The sequence below is a fragment of the Manacus vitellinus genome, unplaced genomic scaffold (assembly GCF_001715985.3).
Source record: "Manacus vitellinus isolate BGI_N305 unplaced genomic scaffold, ASM171598v3 scaffold_0_pilon, whole genome shotgun sequence".
NCBI lineage: Eukaryota > Metazoa > Chordata > Aves > Passeriformes > Pipridae > Manacus > Manacus vitellinus.
The window spans coordinates 21,450,351-21,468,613 of NW_021938789.1; the positions used below are offsets into that span (position 1 = coordinate 21,450,351).

Below are 18,263 nucleotides of genomic sequence, written 5' to 3' on the forward strand. Positions count from 1 at the left end.
AAATTACAGTGAAAGGGTTATAGAGAACTGTAGAGGCTCTCTCTGCTATGGGCCTGATCCTAGCTTCACTGCAGTCACTGGGAGCTTCAGCTGCAGCAACAGGTCAGACAAAGACTTCATCCATGAATTGTGGCTTAAGGTTTGTAGTATGTCAGCTTTTTAACAATGCACAACAGATGCTGACATAATGGGCAATATAATTTTTTGTTTTCAGACATAGAGGGACATTAACTTAAGCTAGGGAAATAATATTTGACCACTGCTTCTAAAACATCTTTCTGTTTTTACCAGAAGTTCAGTGGCAATTTGTGAGCCTTTTACCTTACACCAAACTCACACCCTCTCACCACTTCCTGAGGATGCATTTTTGATTAGTCTTGACTCAAAAGACAGATATAATGTTAATGATGCAAGGAACTGTTTTCCAGAGTTGTTCTTGGAAGGAACACTTCCAAGGTGTGACTCTTCAGTTTCTGAGACATAATTAGCATAGCATAATTTCACTGGCTATTTGAAAATAGACAGCCAAGTGCCCACACATGGGCCTGTAGATGTCTCCTTATTAGAAAAGCATGAGGGGCACCATTTGGGCCATACAAACACTACAAAATTAGCCATTGTTCCATCCAACATTAAAGTGCAAGTTGAAGTGCTCAACCAATTCATATCTCAGAAAGAATGTCTTTCAGGAAGGAAGGTAGGCCCATGGCAGATCATCTGCCCCAAGAAATTCATCACAGGTGATCACACATGCCATCAACAGGCAATGAAAAGTTATGTCGAAACACCATCGTAGTTGCAAGTCTGCATTGTGATCCAGTCCAGGGCTGGTTCCCGGCAACCTCTGCCAATAACAAGTTATATTCCTCAAGCAAACCAGACTTAAAGAGCAGGGATATATGAATGGAGTGAGGAGGATCCTTTAACAGGACAGTCTTTGGTGCCAGGAAGACACTAGGGTGAGCTGATGCTAAGTGGTTCATGGCTGACACCACCAATCATTTTACTCAGGACTGTTCCATAAAGGAAAATTCTCTTAAAACTGCCTCTGGATTTTTTCTCTGCGTTTGGTTATATCATCACTTTACAAGGCTCCCCGTCTCCCTCTATCCTTTCAGTGTCATATAAATGGCGAATAAATTATTCCAACAGTGAATAAATGCTGAAAGCTCCTTCTATTATTTTCAGTGATACCAAGGGCAGTCTTTGGAAGAGCATTTAGATTTGGGAAAGCTGCTAAATAAAGCAAAAGCACACAGGCTCTTTATGTGAATTTTAATGGAACGCATCAAACCGAAAAGTCAGCAAATTAACACACAAATCAAGCTGACACCACTCAGTAGGCCGGAGGGCCGACAAAAGGTTTTCAGTTAGCCCACATAGGCTAAAACAGCAACCATGGCCATGTGTGTTTTTAGACTAAACACTGGAGCTTTCAGTCTTGTTTTATTTCTTTTAAAGCTGTGTCAGGCAGATTTACACGGTGATTTGAAAATGTCAACCATGATGCCTTGCAGCATACCTTTGATAATGACTGCATTATTACCTAGAGCAGTCCTGATATACTGTAGCATATTCAAAATCTGATAACTTGCTTCAATTGAGAAAACATGCAGTTGCCAGCCTTCCCTCATACGAAACAGTAAAATAAGAGAGCTTTCGAGACTTCTGATTTCAATTAAAAAAAAATTCAAGAGTTTTGTTCTATATTGTTCCTTGTGAAAGTGAATCCAGATGCAGCACTGGATCAGTTTGAGATCCATTCAGCACCATTTTAGATAAACAATCAAACTCTTTCCCACCCTCAGAGTATGACCAAAAGAAAGTCCAACACATATGTAAATATAAGTAAAATCCTGACCTTAGCAAGTCATTAACAAAACTTACATTGGCATTACTGAGTCCAGCATCTCATCTGTGATATTTACAATACCCATGGAACCACTCAGATCCAGGGTTTGAGAGTTCCAGTCAATTTCTACACAGAAATCTCCCTGGATAGCTAGCTGATAAATACAACTATTTCAGAAGCTGAGGAAAGGAATTTAGGAAAGTGATTGGTGGTAATCAACAATTAAATTACTTTTCCTGAGGCCTAAATCCTCATCACCTTCCTGCTGCTTGCTCACAGAGGGAGACTTCAGCACAACAGACTAAATTTAATCTAATCTCAACCCCACCAGCCTCTTGGATTTTTAAAGTCCCCCTGCTGTTTCAAGTCATTTTGTGTTGCAATGTGGCAGACAGGTCCTAAGAAATCGAGAGGAGATAGATTTCAATCACACCATCATATTTCAACTGTTCTTCTAAAGCATATTCTGAGATTCACAGGCAGAAGATGGCAATTACTGGCAGAAGACTTTACTGTAAGCATCTTGTCTTGCTCTCTTCTCTTCTTCCTGCTCCATCACAGTCATACTCTGCTCCAAACTCTACATCCATGCATAGCCAGATGTCTTGTGTGGGCATCAAAGTCTAACTTGTGAGGGCTACATTATGCTGACAAAGCATTGGATAATTTTTTAATTCCTGGATGTGGAAAAGAGAAGCATGACCTCAACCACCCTTAAGGGATTTAAAAATACTGATAACCTTTCTTGCACAAATGCAAGGAATTCCGTACTGTCTGGGAAATAACCTCTGCCATTAATACTTATCAAGCAGCACCTGTGAAACAGGTATGTTTGTCCCAAACTCTGTCATCTACTTTAAATCCCAACACAGGACTTGATAAAAACAATATCTACTGAAAGCAATATTAAAACAAAACAAAAGTCAAACACACACACACACACACAAAAACAACAAAAAAGAAAACCCAACAACAAAAAAACATTTCAAAGCTTCATGCCTCTTGCCAAGTACAACAAAGACGATAAAATGGGTAGGTGGTGACTGGGAAGTATCACAGTGAAACTCAAAAGTTAACAGAATATAGGAGAATGGGGAGCAGAGAAGAAAAACAGTGAGTGATGTTGACAGACTGATGATGTGGGGGAATTGATTCAGCTAAGAAACTATGCATGGTTAGTTTGGTACAATTAACATATTTGTGCACTAATATAAGAATCTTGGGCAACAGAATGAAATAACAGTGTAAGGAACGAAACTGGACATTACGGAAGTAGCAGAAAGATGATGGACTAGGGATCAGGCTCATTACTGAAGGACCTGTTCCATCCAAGAGATGCTAAATGTCAGTGTGACAAAGCAGCTCTGTGTTTTAGTACTCTGAAAAATGAAGGATAAAAAGGAAGTGATAACAGGGACTAGGCTAGTCTAGAAAAAGAGAAAACAAATATTTGTGTCTAAGAAATGGTGAAATTAGCTATCGTATTAGCTGATGTCAGGAGTATGAAAAGCTTCAGGACAAATATCCAAGAAAAAAAATACCTTACATCACACAGAAAAGGGAGATAAAATGCAAAGTACATTTATCAAATAATATAATGACAAACTGATATGTAACCAGTTAACGAATTAATTATAATGCATATGGATTTAGCATAGCATTAACTATGCCATAGCCATATTTGAGTGAGAAAAGACTAGGATTAGAAGAATTGCAAGATATCTAAGAAACATCCAAATGTAGATGGCAGGTAATATGCAATAGAGAAGTATTAGCATATAATAAGAAAAGTGTGTTCATCTGTGTGCATGTACATATTTATAGTACAAATTCTGGTAACAAATGGTTCCAGAATGGGGGCTGTCAGAAGCTTGTGGAACATCATTAACATGGAGAAAGAGCAGAAGGCACAGCTGGATTGCTTTGAGAATTGGACTAACGTAAGTGGGATGAAATTTAACAGTATAAACTGCAAAATTATGGATTTTGAGGCTAGGATAAGAGCATCTGCTGTAAATGAGGAGTTAAAACCTGGAAATGACAGAAGAAGGAAATAATGTCTAGGCCTCCTCATCGTAAAAAAGCAGGTACAATTCATACCAGGTGATATAGTTCCAGTAAAAACAAGGCCATAGAAATGCCTCAATATAAAGCCTCTCCCTCCTCGAGCACTTCATGCAGCTCCAATCAGTCCTGTTCTTGGAAGTTTAACTCAAAATTGTGACACATGCACAGAGAGGTTACTATAGTGATTATAAAGTTACTAAAGCAAAATAGAAATGCCTGGTTTATACAAGTTCCCTGTCCCAGCTGGAAAAAAAAAGGTCTCTATGAATACATGAAAAATATTTATATTAAGGTTCAATATTGATACTAAAACTAATGGGGATAAATAAAGCATGGATATATTTACACAAGACATTAAAAAACATCACTGTATCAACCAATCTTCCAGTAGTGGAGATGAATTGAGGTAAACAAATTTAACTCAGTCTAATGTGAAGTTTGATGAGTATCTAATGAGCAGTTGCATAAATGTTCACAAGACTTAATTCAATACAAATGGCCGCCTTCAATCCTTCACTGCTATGATAATTAATTTGCAAACATATTGGGACATAGGAATTCCACCTCCAACTTTCAAGAATTCAGGGCAGATCTCAAAAGAACTGCAGATCACTTTTGCCAACTTTTACATTACAGAAGTTGTAGCTTGGTTTTGGTTGTTTCTTAATAATTAATTGAAATAAATAATTTTTTGTTAACTATGAAAATAGCAGCACTGAATACCAACACTTGCAACATTGTATCACATCAAAAATAACACAGTTCATACGACATGTACTGATGATGATGTGCACGATTAGACTGAAGGGAAGAAGTATTTCTGTTACTAGTAAAGCAGATCATTCAAGATAAACATACTGTAGCAGAAATTACCAGCAACCGATACTAAAGGTTTGTCAAAAATCTGGTTTTGAGTAGTGAGAGTAGACTGAGTGGAAGAGAAGGACTTCCACCTCAACAGTTAAACAAAAAGTTAACTGGACAAACCACATTTATAGATTTCAAGACACAATTCAGCAGTATGACTTTTTTTCCATTTTAAACTAATGCTGCAGTCTGTGTAATTCAATGTAGGCATTGCTTCAGGAATATAACTATTTTTCAAGATAGATTTACTGGTAAAAGTAATTTTTTAAATTCATAATCCAAAACTGCATATTTTTGTAACATAAAAATTTATGGATGAACAAGGTGTCAAAAGAGCAAAGGTCAGAATTATCAATGCAGTGTTCCAACCATAGAGGCCTTATTTTTTCATGTAACAGTTAATTATCTCCACAGTAAAAGAAAACAAGTAAAGAAAACAAGTAAAGAGGAAAGTACATTTTGTTACCAACTGAGTAAATAAGTGGATGCTCTTCCAAGAATACAGGAACCGCCAAATACACACAGCTTTAAACTTTGTTCAGTTTAATGCAAGAACACAGTCAGAGCTTCACTGGCTGGAGGCTTTTGCTGAGGTCCATTTTTCACTTGAAAGGACCATGAATAAGAAAGAATCTTGGCACCCTTGTGTTCACAGATGAGATTTTTCAAGTCAGTAGAGGGTTGAAGAAAATCCAGATAAATTGTTTTGCTTGTCCACAGTCTTAGGAATATAGACCTATCTCTCCCAGTAGCAATGCCGGATACTTGAGAGGAATGTAGAAAGCTCTTGTATTCCACAAAGCCAATTGGGAAACTGTACTAAGGGAGTTGGATATTTTACAAACCAAGTGAGAGCAATTTAGCAGGACAGATGATGCCCCTTATGTCTCCTTGTTAGTACAATTTCCAGATGTTGTTATTAATTCAAAATGTTTTTGTAATTCTTGGGAAGTTTCAATAGCAATCTTTAAAAGTAAGTGCCACAGAAATAATTTGATCTCAACTTTTGTTTAGCTTACTTCAAAAGTCATCCAGCCCTCAAACTATTAATAAAGAAGAGAAGAACGTCAACTAATCCCTAGTTCTTTGGAGAGATGGAAAGTAGGCCAGTATGAGATGCTGTTTGGCTGGCTTCTCCAGAATAAAGTTCTGGACCCAACGAGTTCTAACTTACAGCAGACTGAAAGCAGAATTCCCAAGCTTATTTCTAAGAGTGCATGCTCATCTCCCACAGACATGAACTCATCTGCTCTTGTCACTTGTAAGCCTCTCCCTTTTCTGTTGCAGGAACATCACTTTCCAGATAACCCCATGGTTACAGGTATGAGCAAGTCCCCACTAGAACAATCCCAGGATAAGCCCATCTGGGGGATCTCAGCAGTCCCTGAAGCACACCCCTAAACACACTGCCACATGGCAGTGGCAGCCTCCTGCTGCCTGCTCCCTGCAGCACTGTGCCATCGAGGAAGAGCTGCAACTGGCCTTCCTTCCTGGCCCTTACTGACCCCCATTCCTCCAGCCACTTTAACAACAGCTGGGGGACATAAACAGGGGAGGACAGCCACTTTTCCCTGCCTGTCATAGGTTTTCCAGTGCATCTGAAGACGTTGAGGGAGGCAGAGTCTGTCACATCTCACACGTCTAAAGGTACAGCAGTGGTTTTCATGGAGTCATAGACTGGTTATAACTACACTGAGGTTTAGTAAATTCTGGAATAGAGGCATACACCTGGAACAAATAAAACTTGACTCTACTTACTTATTCAACTAGCACTTGCCATGTGAGCTTAAACATCTAACCAGACTTGGCTTCAGTCTCATCAACGGTAGCATTGAGTTAGTTATCTCAAAAGCAGTGTATTCTTTATCACTAGATGTGTATGGTGCCATTAAATCCATGTTTTAACAGTGTTCCTATACAGACAATTTATATTCAAACAAATGCCATATGCTATTTTACTCTCTCTCACAAAGTGGAAACCATACTTAAATATCAGTTCTGATGACTACTCTTTTGAAATTCTTTTACGTGCCTTAAAACAAATAAAACCTAATCAATTATATGGGACAAAGATAACTAAAGCACTCTAATATAACAATCAAGATTTTCAGTTTTAAGCACCTAAATGCAGATGCCTAAATATGACCTCAGTCATGATTTATGACTCCTAGATTACTTATTGTTTCATGTTTCCATAATACATCCTGAGGGATTTGATAAATATAACTGGCAGTTTATGCGTCTCAATATGAACTGATAATTTCTTTCTTTTTTGTCCTTCAGAGTTCTGTTTTTAAATGTTCTGGCACTTCAAACCATTGTTTCCTTCTTTGTACACTCTACCATTCAGTTTTCCCTCTTTTAAATGTTAAATCAGTATGCACAAAAAAGTAACAACCCTCTCTAGCCAGTGTCTACAATATTCTCTGATTGCCCTTCCAAATATTAAAGCAAATTTTAGAACTGTTTGAATAAACAGGTGAAATCTTGTCTTCCAGAATTAAGCTTTCTAGGAGCTGTCATCAATATAAAACTTCTAATTTAATGCTGGCATACCAGAATTTCCCAAATACTCCTCTTAATCGTGACTAAATATGTATTGTGGTCATATTTTATTACTTACTTTTTAACTCTTCCACCAAGTTAATAAATACAGAGTACTCTGTAGGTCACATTCCAACCAGAGGGTCTCCAGCCCTTAAAAGCTGGTAGCCCTTGAAAACAGTAACTGACTGTGACTGTAAAAGGACATGAAATCTACAAATTTCGTTGAATTATCTCCAGAACACTCTAAACTTCTCACAGAAATGAATCAACTTGTTTGTCTTAAAATAATATTCCTGAAGGACTTCAGGTGGCTTGCGCATGTCCTCATTTAGCACTACGACATATGTTTTCAGACACTGAAGTACTTCATTGTGTTCTTGGCATGCTGTCCCAGAGAAAGGGAGGTCATTGTTCTTCTTTGCTGTGTTATTCACAGGACTGATTATTTCTCAAATGATTTCTGGAAGACTTCTGCAGCTGAGAATATCCTAATAATCATTTTGGGTGGTAAGCAAATAAATAGGGGATGGAAAACATGATGATTGTATGAGTACATCCACATGTAATTCACCATGTCTCATGTGTAACGAGTCATCCTTTCTGAGACTGAATGAAGAGGCTTACACAACTATGTTTGGAAAAAAAGCACTGGGCAAACCACCCAGTTTTACTGAATTGCCATGTTCCACCTCAAGTTTTACACTTAGGGACTTTGCAAGCACACCAACACGTACTGTATCTTTGGTTTAAATCCTTCAGCACAGGCTGTTCTCAGTTACACTTCACTCCTTCTGAATTACTTTCAGCCACTTTCTTCGAGTTTGTTCCCTCTCTGTTTTTGACTAGATGGCTCAAAGCACAGTACTGTGTTGATTGCCACAACTACCACAGTGTTCCAGCAAAGTGCAGGCGCCATGAGTTTCCACTGAATGTCAAGCAGACACCAGAGTCAGCATCTCCCAACCCGTACTCATCAACTCTCTTGCTGATGTAAAACACAGTCTCTGTGGCTGACGCACCCTATGAAATGAAGATCTCACAGCACACATTGCAGCAAGTTCTACCTTATCTTCAACCAGGCTGCTTCCCCACAGATCTAAATAACAGCAGTTGCAGTGAATTTCATTTTCCAGACTTAAAGAATTAGTATTTTGTTTTTCACCCAGCTACAGAGAGGCTTAAGGGACCTGCTTCTGTGTTTTAACCATGTCTTGATCATCACAAATGGACAGTCTACTAGTACAGTGACTTTTTTTTAAAACCTCAAATTTAAAATTTGAAAATATTTACTTTCAAGACTGAGAAGAACTCAACATCAGCAAAAAATAATGTAAGCTTAGTGAGTAAAAAAATATCTCAGGTGTTTACCTGAAAAAACCCCACCAAATAAATTTTAGCAGAGAACAGAAAATAGTAACAAAATGACTTCTCTTCAGGAAATTGCATCAGCATTCAGTAAGTGATGAATAGTATCCTGAATACCTTACTTTACAAATATGTGTGTATGCAAATTTTTTTCTTTTTTTTTAATCAGCTTACTTCTATAGAGGACTTCTGATCTAGCTTTATCAGAACACTAATTCACGAGTACTCAAAAACTGGAAGAAGCATTTCAACCTTTCCTGGTCGATTTGGTTTGTTTGGTATAAAAGTTGTTTGTTTAAAGACATTAGAAACACCAATTTGCTACCGCTACAGATTCCAGAAAATGAAGTAATGCTACTCATGAAATCTCTCAAAACAGCACTAGTTACCAACATACGTGCAAATAAATGCTATTTAAATTTTCAAGTTTTAACTCAAAGTAATTTTCTCTTAATTTAAACAGTATAAAAAATTTATAACAATATAGTTTGCATTAAACCTTTGTTTCAAAATTTCACAAATGTTTATCTGCACATTAATGTTTACTCCCATTTATTGTGAACATCATCTAAATTGCCCAGAGAAAGACCACACTAACATAGGCTTTTTACTATAGTTTTATTAAGACAAATAGACTTCATAATGAAGTTAATATAAGCTTTGCAGTATTACATTAGCAAATAATACAAATAATGAAATTATATATTTGCAGAATTCCTGCAAGAACAATACATGTGTGTTTATTTTTAAATTTTTAAGAATTATCGTCAGCTCTAATCACAACCAGACAGGGAAGGGATGTGGTCCCAAGTTCATATTTAAGTCTTTAGGTTTACTGCCCAGAAAAAAAGTTGATATAAAAATAACAAAAAAATCAAAACTTTATTAAAAAAATCCAGACCCATAGAAGACTATTGTCACCTCACTCTCTTCTTAAAAGGAACAGTTAAGTTAGCCAAATAGTCCTGCATCCATGTGCCAACTACAATTTAATCAAAGAAAACATACCACCAGATTATTTCTCTGTTTCCCATCACTGCACAGGGTTCTGCGTTTCACTTCCATCTGCTAACTGTTTTATAGCAGTGAAGTGCAAAGTAAATAAGGTATGAGACACAAATATGACATGCTTTACAATTTTATTAGGGCGTGAACCATTACCCATCTTACACCACAAGAGACTGCTTAGCATGCAGTACATTATTCACAGAACAAGAGACAGTTGAGACAAAAATACCTTTACTGAGACTTTTTAAGCTAACTTAACCTTGGAGCTGTTATTTTTGCAAGAATATGAAGTCACAGAATTAAAAATAAAGTAAAAAAAATTCAATAAGATCTTAAGGTAAATCATGGTAGTTGGTACTTTAGAACCAGCTGAAGTCTTTCTTTAAACTTAAATCAAGAGTGAGTAGTCCCAATATAATACTTCTTTTTTAAGGTAATTCACACAATGCATAATTCAGTAGTTATAAAACAAACAAAAAGCCCTAACCCAAACCAACTCACAACACTCAAAACAAATTTGATCAACACTTGATTTGCTAAATAAGAACAGCAAAAAGCCATTTATAGTCACCTGTGGGGAATACCTTCCTAAAATATTGAGGGAGAAATTTTGCTTCCAAATAAGCTCCTTGCAATATAGGGACTACAGAATGCTCTATGAAAATTCTATTTTTTTTCTTCAATACTATCCTAAGTAATTGCAGTTTTGGATTAAAACATCTAGTAACCTGTTCTGCTTTAAATTTATTTAATTTTGTTATGAGTCCACTTCACATTACCTATCTCCATCTCCTTCTCTAAATTAGGCAAGTTTCCTTTAAGCAGAAGGCAGGACTTAACTCCCAGGACTCCTTCCAAACTCATTCCCAAAAGCTATAGCTGTTGTTGCAGTAGGACAACTCAGTGGAGTTGCACACTCCAAACCATTCTTTTTATCTCTACACTGGATTCCAAGGTATTTTTTTTCAGATAGGATGTGTAAATGACACAGATGTTCTACCATAATTTTTTTCTCTCTTCTCACTTCAATAACATGAATTTTATTGTGTACGTTTCCCAGAAAAAAAATTGCACTTTGAGGTTCAAATTGGTACTCTGTCATTAAAGATAATACAAACCAGTATACAAATAACAGGTAGATGTGAAGTAGTGAAGTGGTGTTTTCTTCAAGTCATAAAGGAATATAACTTACTGAAGGACAATTCAGTAGGCAAAAGAGGGAGGGGAACAAGGAAAGGCAAGAGACAAATGAAAGAACCTGCTAGGTTGTTAAAAAAAGAAAAAACAAAAGCAGAAAGAAGAATTGACTGAATCAGCTGAGCAGCTATACAAGATTGACAGAGCTGGATAAGAACAAGCTACCTACAGCTGCCTTTTTGGTTTTAGACTTTTCTTCTTCTTCATGAAATACACTGTATTGCTTCACTGGTTAAGAGTTCTTTCACTTTTAAATTCATTGGTATTAAAGTGTCACCATCTGTGTTTGGAGCTGGCACAGTACCTCTTTTTCTATCCTCAAGTTTTTGCTCAAATAAAACAAACGCAGTTAACAGCAGCAAACTTAAGGAACTGCACACAGGGAGTCCTCTCGTTCTTACGTATTTCCAGTGTTTGAGCAAAAGTCTAACAAGGACAATTAAAATTTATTGTTTGCTAGCACAATATTTCAACATTTGGGACACAGCAGTTTCCAGTTCTCTTTTCAACTGTAGAAACAACCTCACTCAGTAAGAACACATCTCAGGAGTGACTGTAGACACTAGAAGCCTTTTGCCACACTCCACACACTGTTTTGCAGCAATCAAAATCTTCTTTTTCTAGCCCTTATTTCAACCTTTTCTGTGATTATGTCGTTGCAATAGTCTACTGGTGGATCTGTGACCTAAGTTCTTCGAACTTCAGGATTAAATGTGTCTATCCAGTTGAACATGAATCAGTAATATGCCCTTGCACCAACGGAAGTGAAACGTACTAGGCGGCATCAGCACAAACGCAGTTGGCAGGCAGAGGGAAGTGATTATAAGCCTCTGTTTAGTACAGATATTGTGAGACAATATCTGGAGTATGAAGTTTTGGTCTCCATAGTACAAGACACACTCAGGCAGGTCCAGAGAAGGGTCACTACAATGGTTTAGGAGGTTAGAGAAAAGGATGCACAAGTAAAGGCTAAAGAAGACGCATTTGCTTAATCTCAAGATACAAAAGTGGTGAGGAGTGTTACTTCCTGCCTTCAAGGATGTAATGAGTGATTACAGGGAAGACTCAATCAGATGCCTGGGAGATGCACAGGGAGAGGATAAGAAGCAATAGTCACACACTGCAGCAAGTGAAAAATCAAACTGTGCATAAAGGAGAACATTTTCTTCACAAGGGTGGTAAGACCAGTGCAGGGTACCCAGATAGGCTGTGGAATTGCCATCTTTGGACATATTCAAAATTCAGCTGAACAAAGTCCAACATATCTAGTTGTTTTAAAGCTGTCCTTGATTTGAGCATGGGGTTATTCTACAGTTCATCCCTATTTGTTGATACCACTCATTCTGTGCTATGATGGAAGCAGTCATCAAAAAGGGTAAACTTTCTGCCAAGTCTTTTCAGTCAGCTTCATATTTACATAACTCTTTCTCCAGGATCCTTGATAAGAAAGGATCCATGTCTGGGCTCTTAAAATGAGCCTTCTGCCACTGCCTTATCTTCTCTTTACCACCAAGCTTCTGTCACGCTGTTGCCTCCAAATCAATAGTCGTTTCCAAGCCCAGTAAGCACTACGTTCACTCTTCAACCTGTACAGGATTCACACCAAGAGCATAAGTACTTACTCCTCATAAATCGCGTTTCTTTCAACTATAGGAATCTCCATGTGCTAGATGGAAAAAGAAGGGATGGATAAATTGCAAAATATGCATATGGGCATCACACCTCACATAGTTCCAGCTATTCTAAGGTATGTTTGTTTTTTCTTTTGAGTAATTGTTTTGTGCTCTCAGATGCTACTCTGAATATTGGCAGATGAGAGTGAAAAAAAATGAATTGGCCCACCATTCAACTTGAAAGAAATATAATGATTAGTGCAAAGATGGGTCCTCAGCTGGTGATGTTTCTAAACAACACTACATACAAATGCAGTGTCACTTACTGATGAAAACCAAGCTTCTGCTCCTGAATCTCTCTCCATCTCAGCTATTTTGTCATATCTCCTGAAAAACAGATAAATTCATGGGCGGGAATACCAGTGTCCTTCATCTTTTCTGTTATATCTAATGAGTTACAGAGATTATCTGAAAAGTTTAGTTGCTTAAGAAAAACAGTAGAAGGCTTCACACTCTTTAAACATCTGGAGCTTGGAGCAACATTTCTGTCCTAGACTGGCAAACCCAAATGACTATCTGAAGATGGGATCTATTTAGTTAGTTAGGTGAACCCTCAACAGGGTCGAATCCCTGAGTTTCAGCCTGATGTAACGCTGCAAGGTGAAACAGCCATAATATCAGTTTCTTTCTACAGCTCTCAATGTGGTAATTACTATTCAGAGAGACCATCTTCATTAACAGTTATCAGGGAAAGCTTAACCCCATTACACTCAAAGACCATTCCCCCAGAAATGCAAAGACCTATACAGAAGCTCCCCAAATAGGAACATATCCAAAACTTACAGAAACACTTCAAAGTCTTCAAAAACATTTAGCACACTGAGAAGCAAAATGCCTTCCAGCCTCCGGGGGTGAGTGATGCAACAAAACATCTGCTATATTGACCATCAGTGAGGTTGGGAACATTTGCTTCAGGTCAAGACTACGTTTTTAGCTGCACTACAGGGAGAAATCAGGAACTTAGTATCGCAATAGGCAGGAAAAAACAAGTCCACTTGGCTAGAAAGTCCTACACTGCAGGACTTCTGTTACATTTCATGAGACAAAGAGCGGACTAATTTAACTCAGGAACCGCCTGCTCAGGATCCAGGTTGCACAATGGAAGGAGTTCAGGTCAGAGAAAATCAGCATCCCCTCTCCTTCAAAAAGTGCCCCGAAGAGGGAGCCCTTGGAGCAGCACTGTGAGACCTACTGCCAAGAATTTGGGACTCCTCAGCCAGGCCTGTTTCAGTTGAGTTGGTACAGGAAACCACTTGTTTCATGAGGATACCTGGAGGGAAACTGCCTCAGTGATTCTGCAGCTTGGTCTTCCGAAGAATTTGGAGACCAGGTAAACAGGCATCACAGACATGTAACAAACATCCCAAGAACCAGTCTACAAAATGGTGTCCTCTCTTCAAAGTGGGGGGCTATAGTGTCTCCCAAGCCCAGCTGTTATCCAGGTACCCATCACTTACCCAGAGACATGCTGCAGAATGGATTCAAACACGCCACAGACCACGTCGAGCTCTGCAATGATTATCTGCCTTCTCTTCCCTTGTAAGAACCTCAAACTCAGACTGATACTGTCTTACTACTTGTCTCTCTCACAGAGTTGTCCTAATGGTTGGCCAGGGTGAATTTTAGATACCTGAGATCAGATTTGTTTTATCTAGAAAGATATATATGTACTTATCTACTTTATTAGCTCATTTTCTAAGCAGGTAGCTTTTATCCCAAAAGCTTATTCCAGGCATTGATGGTATTGAATCTTGAATATTTTTACACTGGTTTTTTAAAGAGAAAATAGCATGCTAAACATCATTACAGTCCAATGCAACTTTTGATTAAAAAAACCCAAAAATCGCACACTTTATATTCTTTATGTTTTCAGATAAAGTATTGATCTATATAGTCCATTTTAACATACTGTTCTAACTCCAAATGCTATTTCATATATCTAAACTAAAATGTCAGCATCTTCCCATTTCTACCTAAACCAATTTTAGAGTTCAATTCAATCCGTACAAACCAACCAGTCTGAAAAAGTCACAGTACTCTTTTTTACCTCACAAAGACTGAAGTTTTGCTAAATTTATAGTCAGATTGGTTTTTAAAACTGTATTTGTACAGTTCAAATGGAAAGAAACCAAATGGCTTTTCTTTTGCTAACAAGGGTTTGTGTAACAGCACACTGCACTTCATTCCTGTTACTATACCAGTGTTTTGACTTTCATCAGTCTCCATGCCAGTAAAAAGACACAATAAAGCAATTCAGACTTGATCAAGGTTTACTGTGCTCTTTTCAAAGAGAAGAACAAGGGTGTTGCTAAAGCCACAAAAGAACAATAGTAGCAAAGTTTCTACCGCTGCCAAGTACTATGCTAATAGCAAAGCTTTAAAGGAGAGATTCACAGGCTGCCCTGCTCAGAGGATGATTAAGATATGCATCAGTCCTGTGAAGAAGGGAAGTAGAGGAATGTAAAAAGCAGCAACCTCTCCACTGCCTCAAAGCAGCCTCCTTACAGTGACTTACTAAGAGGTGGGCAGAAGTAATCCCTATCCAGTATCTGCAATCTCACGTGAATTTAGCACAATGCTATAAATCTCACCAAAAAGCTATTAAGACAATCCTCTAAACTGTTGTCCAAATAGTTTTTTAAAAAAAATATTTAATTCTTTAAATAAAATACATTGTTTTAAATACCAGGATTTTTATTATGCCAAAATAATTTACACCTACACAGTGGGATATCTGAACAGATTTTATCAAGTATTTATCAGTATTCATCTGGGTATCTAAATCACAAATGCAACTACCTCAGAGGCAAAATGTAGCTCTTAAAAAGCCTTGTTTGTTGGCTTTAGGGTTTTTTTTTACAGTGTTTGTGTGTATATATAGATTGACATGGAATATTTTGGTGCCTCTTTATTTAAATTGCATCTAGAAAAGGACAGCTATACCTGTTTACGTGCAAACACATACTGTTTTGAGAAATGTAGCTAGCTGAAAGAGTTAAGGCAAAACTTAGATGTAACTACTATATTGGTAACATGGTTTCATCCTGTAAAGAAGTTCAGTGTCCACATGCCCACAGTAAGCAATATCAAACAAACACTCCCCAAAAGTCAATACTGACAGCATTACTCAACTCCAAGGAAATTACATCTTAAAAACCATTATACTCATGTCATGTATTTGTGGATTAAACTAATTAAGCAGTATGTAAACTGGATGTAGCACATCCAGCACAGCTTTTGTGGTGGCTGGAATTCTGCACGATGCCTTCTCCAGGGCTGACATCAGAAAATCAAATATGCTCCATAGCTACGCAACTCAGGTTTTGTTCTGCAAATAAAGGGGAAAGCAGTTCCACAGTTTTATGTTCTAGCTGGTTTTATGGACCAACACTTGGCATTTTGTCTCCCTAAGTCTCTTCCTAAGACTTGCAATTCTTCTTTCAAGAAGAAACAGAATTTTAAAATGCTTGCAATGAACAGCTCTGAACAGCTTACTACCCTCCATCACTTGATGAAGTTTGTAACAACAACATAGTTCTTTCACTCACAAAGTGAGTGACAGATAAAATATGCTCTTTTCTCAGATAAACATGGAAGGAAAAAAAGAAACAAAAAAAAAAGCAAATCTTCCTTGAAGATCGTATAAGACCACTTAATGGTCCACCTGAAAACCTGAGTATGACAGAGCTACAGAAAAAGGTCAGAATCCTGCTGTATTTACAAATGTGAAGGAGATGGTCTTAAATTTGAAACTGTGCTTGCTCCAAGAATCCATCCACCAAAACTTACAACTTTAACCACCTTCTTTCCATAGACTCCTTCCGAAACAATTAACAGAACTTTCAGACAACCCCACTACCACTTTCCTTAATACAACTAATAAAATGGATATGCATATTGTGAGAAATATCTCTAATTAAAATTTCAGAGACGGCCAAATAAAGTGAAACAAAGAACTTCATTAACAGCGCTGGGTGCACCAAACTCGTGACCTGGTTCAAGCACACCTGACTGGGAGCAGACAAGCCTTTTTAAGGTCTTTTGATTTACATAACCACTCCCTTGCACCTCCCGTGCCAGGCCCTGCTCCCCTCTTCCTCAAAAGGCCTTTTGGTACAGTTCATTGGTTGTTCCCATCCACCTATCAGGTTGTTTCCCTGCCCCTGGCCACATGGTCCCCTGGCAGTGAGCCCAAATTGGTCTCACTGCCTTACATACTTTCCGATTCGCCTTCTTACTAGACCAGTAAGCAAAACAGTAAGTCAGCAGTAGTAACAGTGACCAGAACAACCAGAACAATAAGAACAGCAAACAAGGCAGTAAGCAGCAGTCAGTAACAGTGACCAGAACAACTTGCAACCTGCCAACTCCTGACCACAAAATGGCTCTTCAATCTCCTCAAATGACCTCCAACATGAGGTAACCATGGAAATCCCTGCTTGTAACAAAACCGTCTTATTTATTTCTCACAATATCACGGACATCTGAAAGCAATGCTCCAATCTACCCAGTTCAAAAAATGTGATCAAAATTGTTTCCTTTTTTCCTCTTTCTTCTCCTTCCTCAGAACTCCTCTCTCCACTCCTGCTGATTTCAATGGAAGCAGATGGAGTTCCCAGTGGCCTGCAGACATTTAGAGGTGTTGGAGAAAAGATATGAGTCCCCTTCTACAGTTTTCCTACTGTCCTTCCCTCTCAGGAGGAGGCAGACACATTCAGAAGATATCGGAAAGCAAAAACTTGAGCTGCTTGTCCTCCCACAACTGTCAGAGCTCCTGCCACACGCAGCCAGGCAGAGAAAGAGGAAAGCTGGGCATCAGGCACATTGCTTGCGGGGAAACATGGGCAAGCACATGCACACCTCAGAGCAGTGAGCAGCCTTTCAAAGCCCAGAAAACAACTGAATTTATTTCCTTTACACTGAAAATATGGAAACAGGATGGGATCAAGTTTCCAATCACTTCACGGGGCTCCCATGCTGCCAGTGTCACAGGTGATGCAGTTTTTCAGGCAGGTGGCCACTGCAGGAGGGCTTGGCTACACCAAATGTAATTCAAAGCTTTGCTTTCAAATGTAATTCACTCCTTATTTCCAAGGGGGAAAAAAGGCAAGAAAGTAGTAGTAAGGAAAATACTCTAACCATCTGACACAGCCGGTCTTAGTAATGAGAGTAAGAGGAAACTTTCATGCTAGAAAAACTCACTGACATTTAATATTAGAGCCATAAAAAACTCAGAAAATATCCTACGTGTTGGGAAAACCAATGTGCAATCCACTGAGATCTTCCAGTACATGCAGAACCTGAGGTAAAATCATAAAAACTCAAGTCTAAGCACAGAGCAGAGTGAAAGCATTTCCCTTCTCTCCAGCCAATGTTGCCTCATATCACAGCTGCAGTGAAAGGAACCTTTCAAGAAAACACAGCAATCAGGACCAGAACAGGCCACTAGAATTTTTTCTGTCTCAGCAAATGCAGCAATTGATAAACAACACAATTTTCAGCTTCCTGACAGAGAACTAAGATGTTCTGTAGCACAATAAACAAGCAATGAATGCTGTAAAAATGCAGATCTGTTTTAAAAAGTCATTAATAAATACATGTCATCACACAGTGTGACATCTGGGCATGAGTTTTGAGTTTTCTGCATTTATGCTCAATAAGAATTTTTTATTTTGGTGACTGTAGTG

At 38.2% G+C, this 18,263-nt stretch overlaps 1 protein-coding gene across 1 annotated transcript in view; it reads right to left on the reverse strand.

Moving 5' to 3' along the window:
• Nucleotides 1-18,263, reverse strand: part of SCFD2 (sec1 family domain containing 2) — a 191,960-nt gene that overhangs the window by 135,338 nt on the left and 38,359 nt on the right. The window lies entirely within an intron of this gene.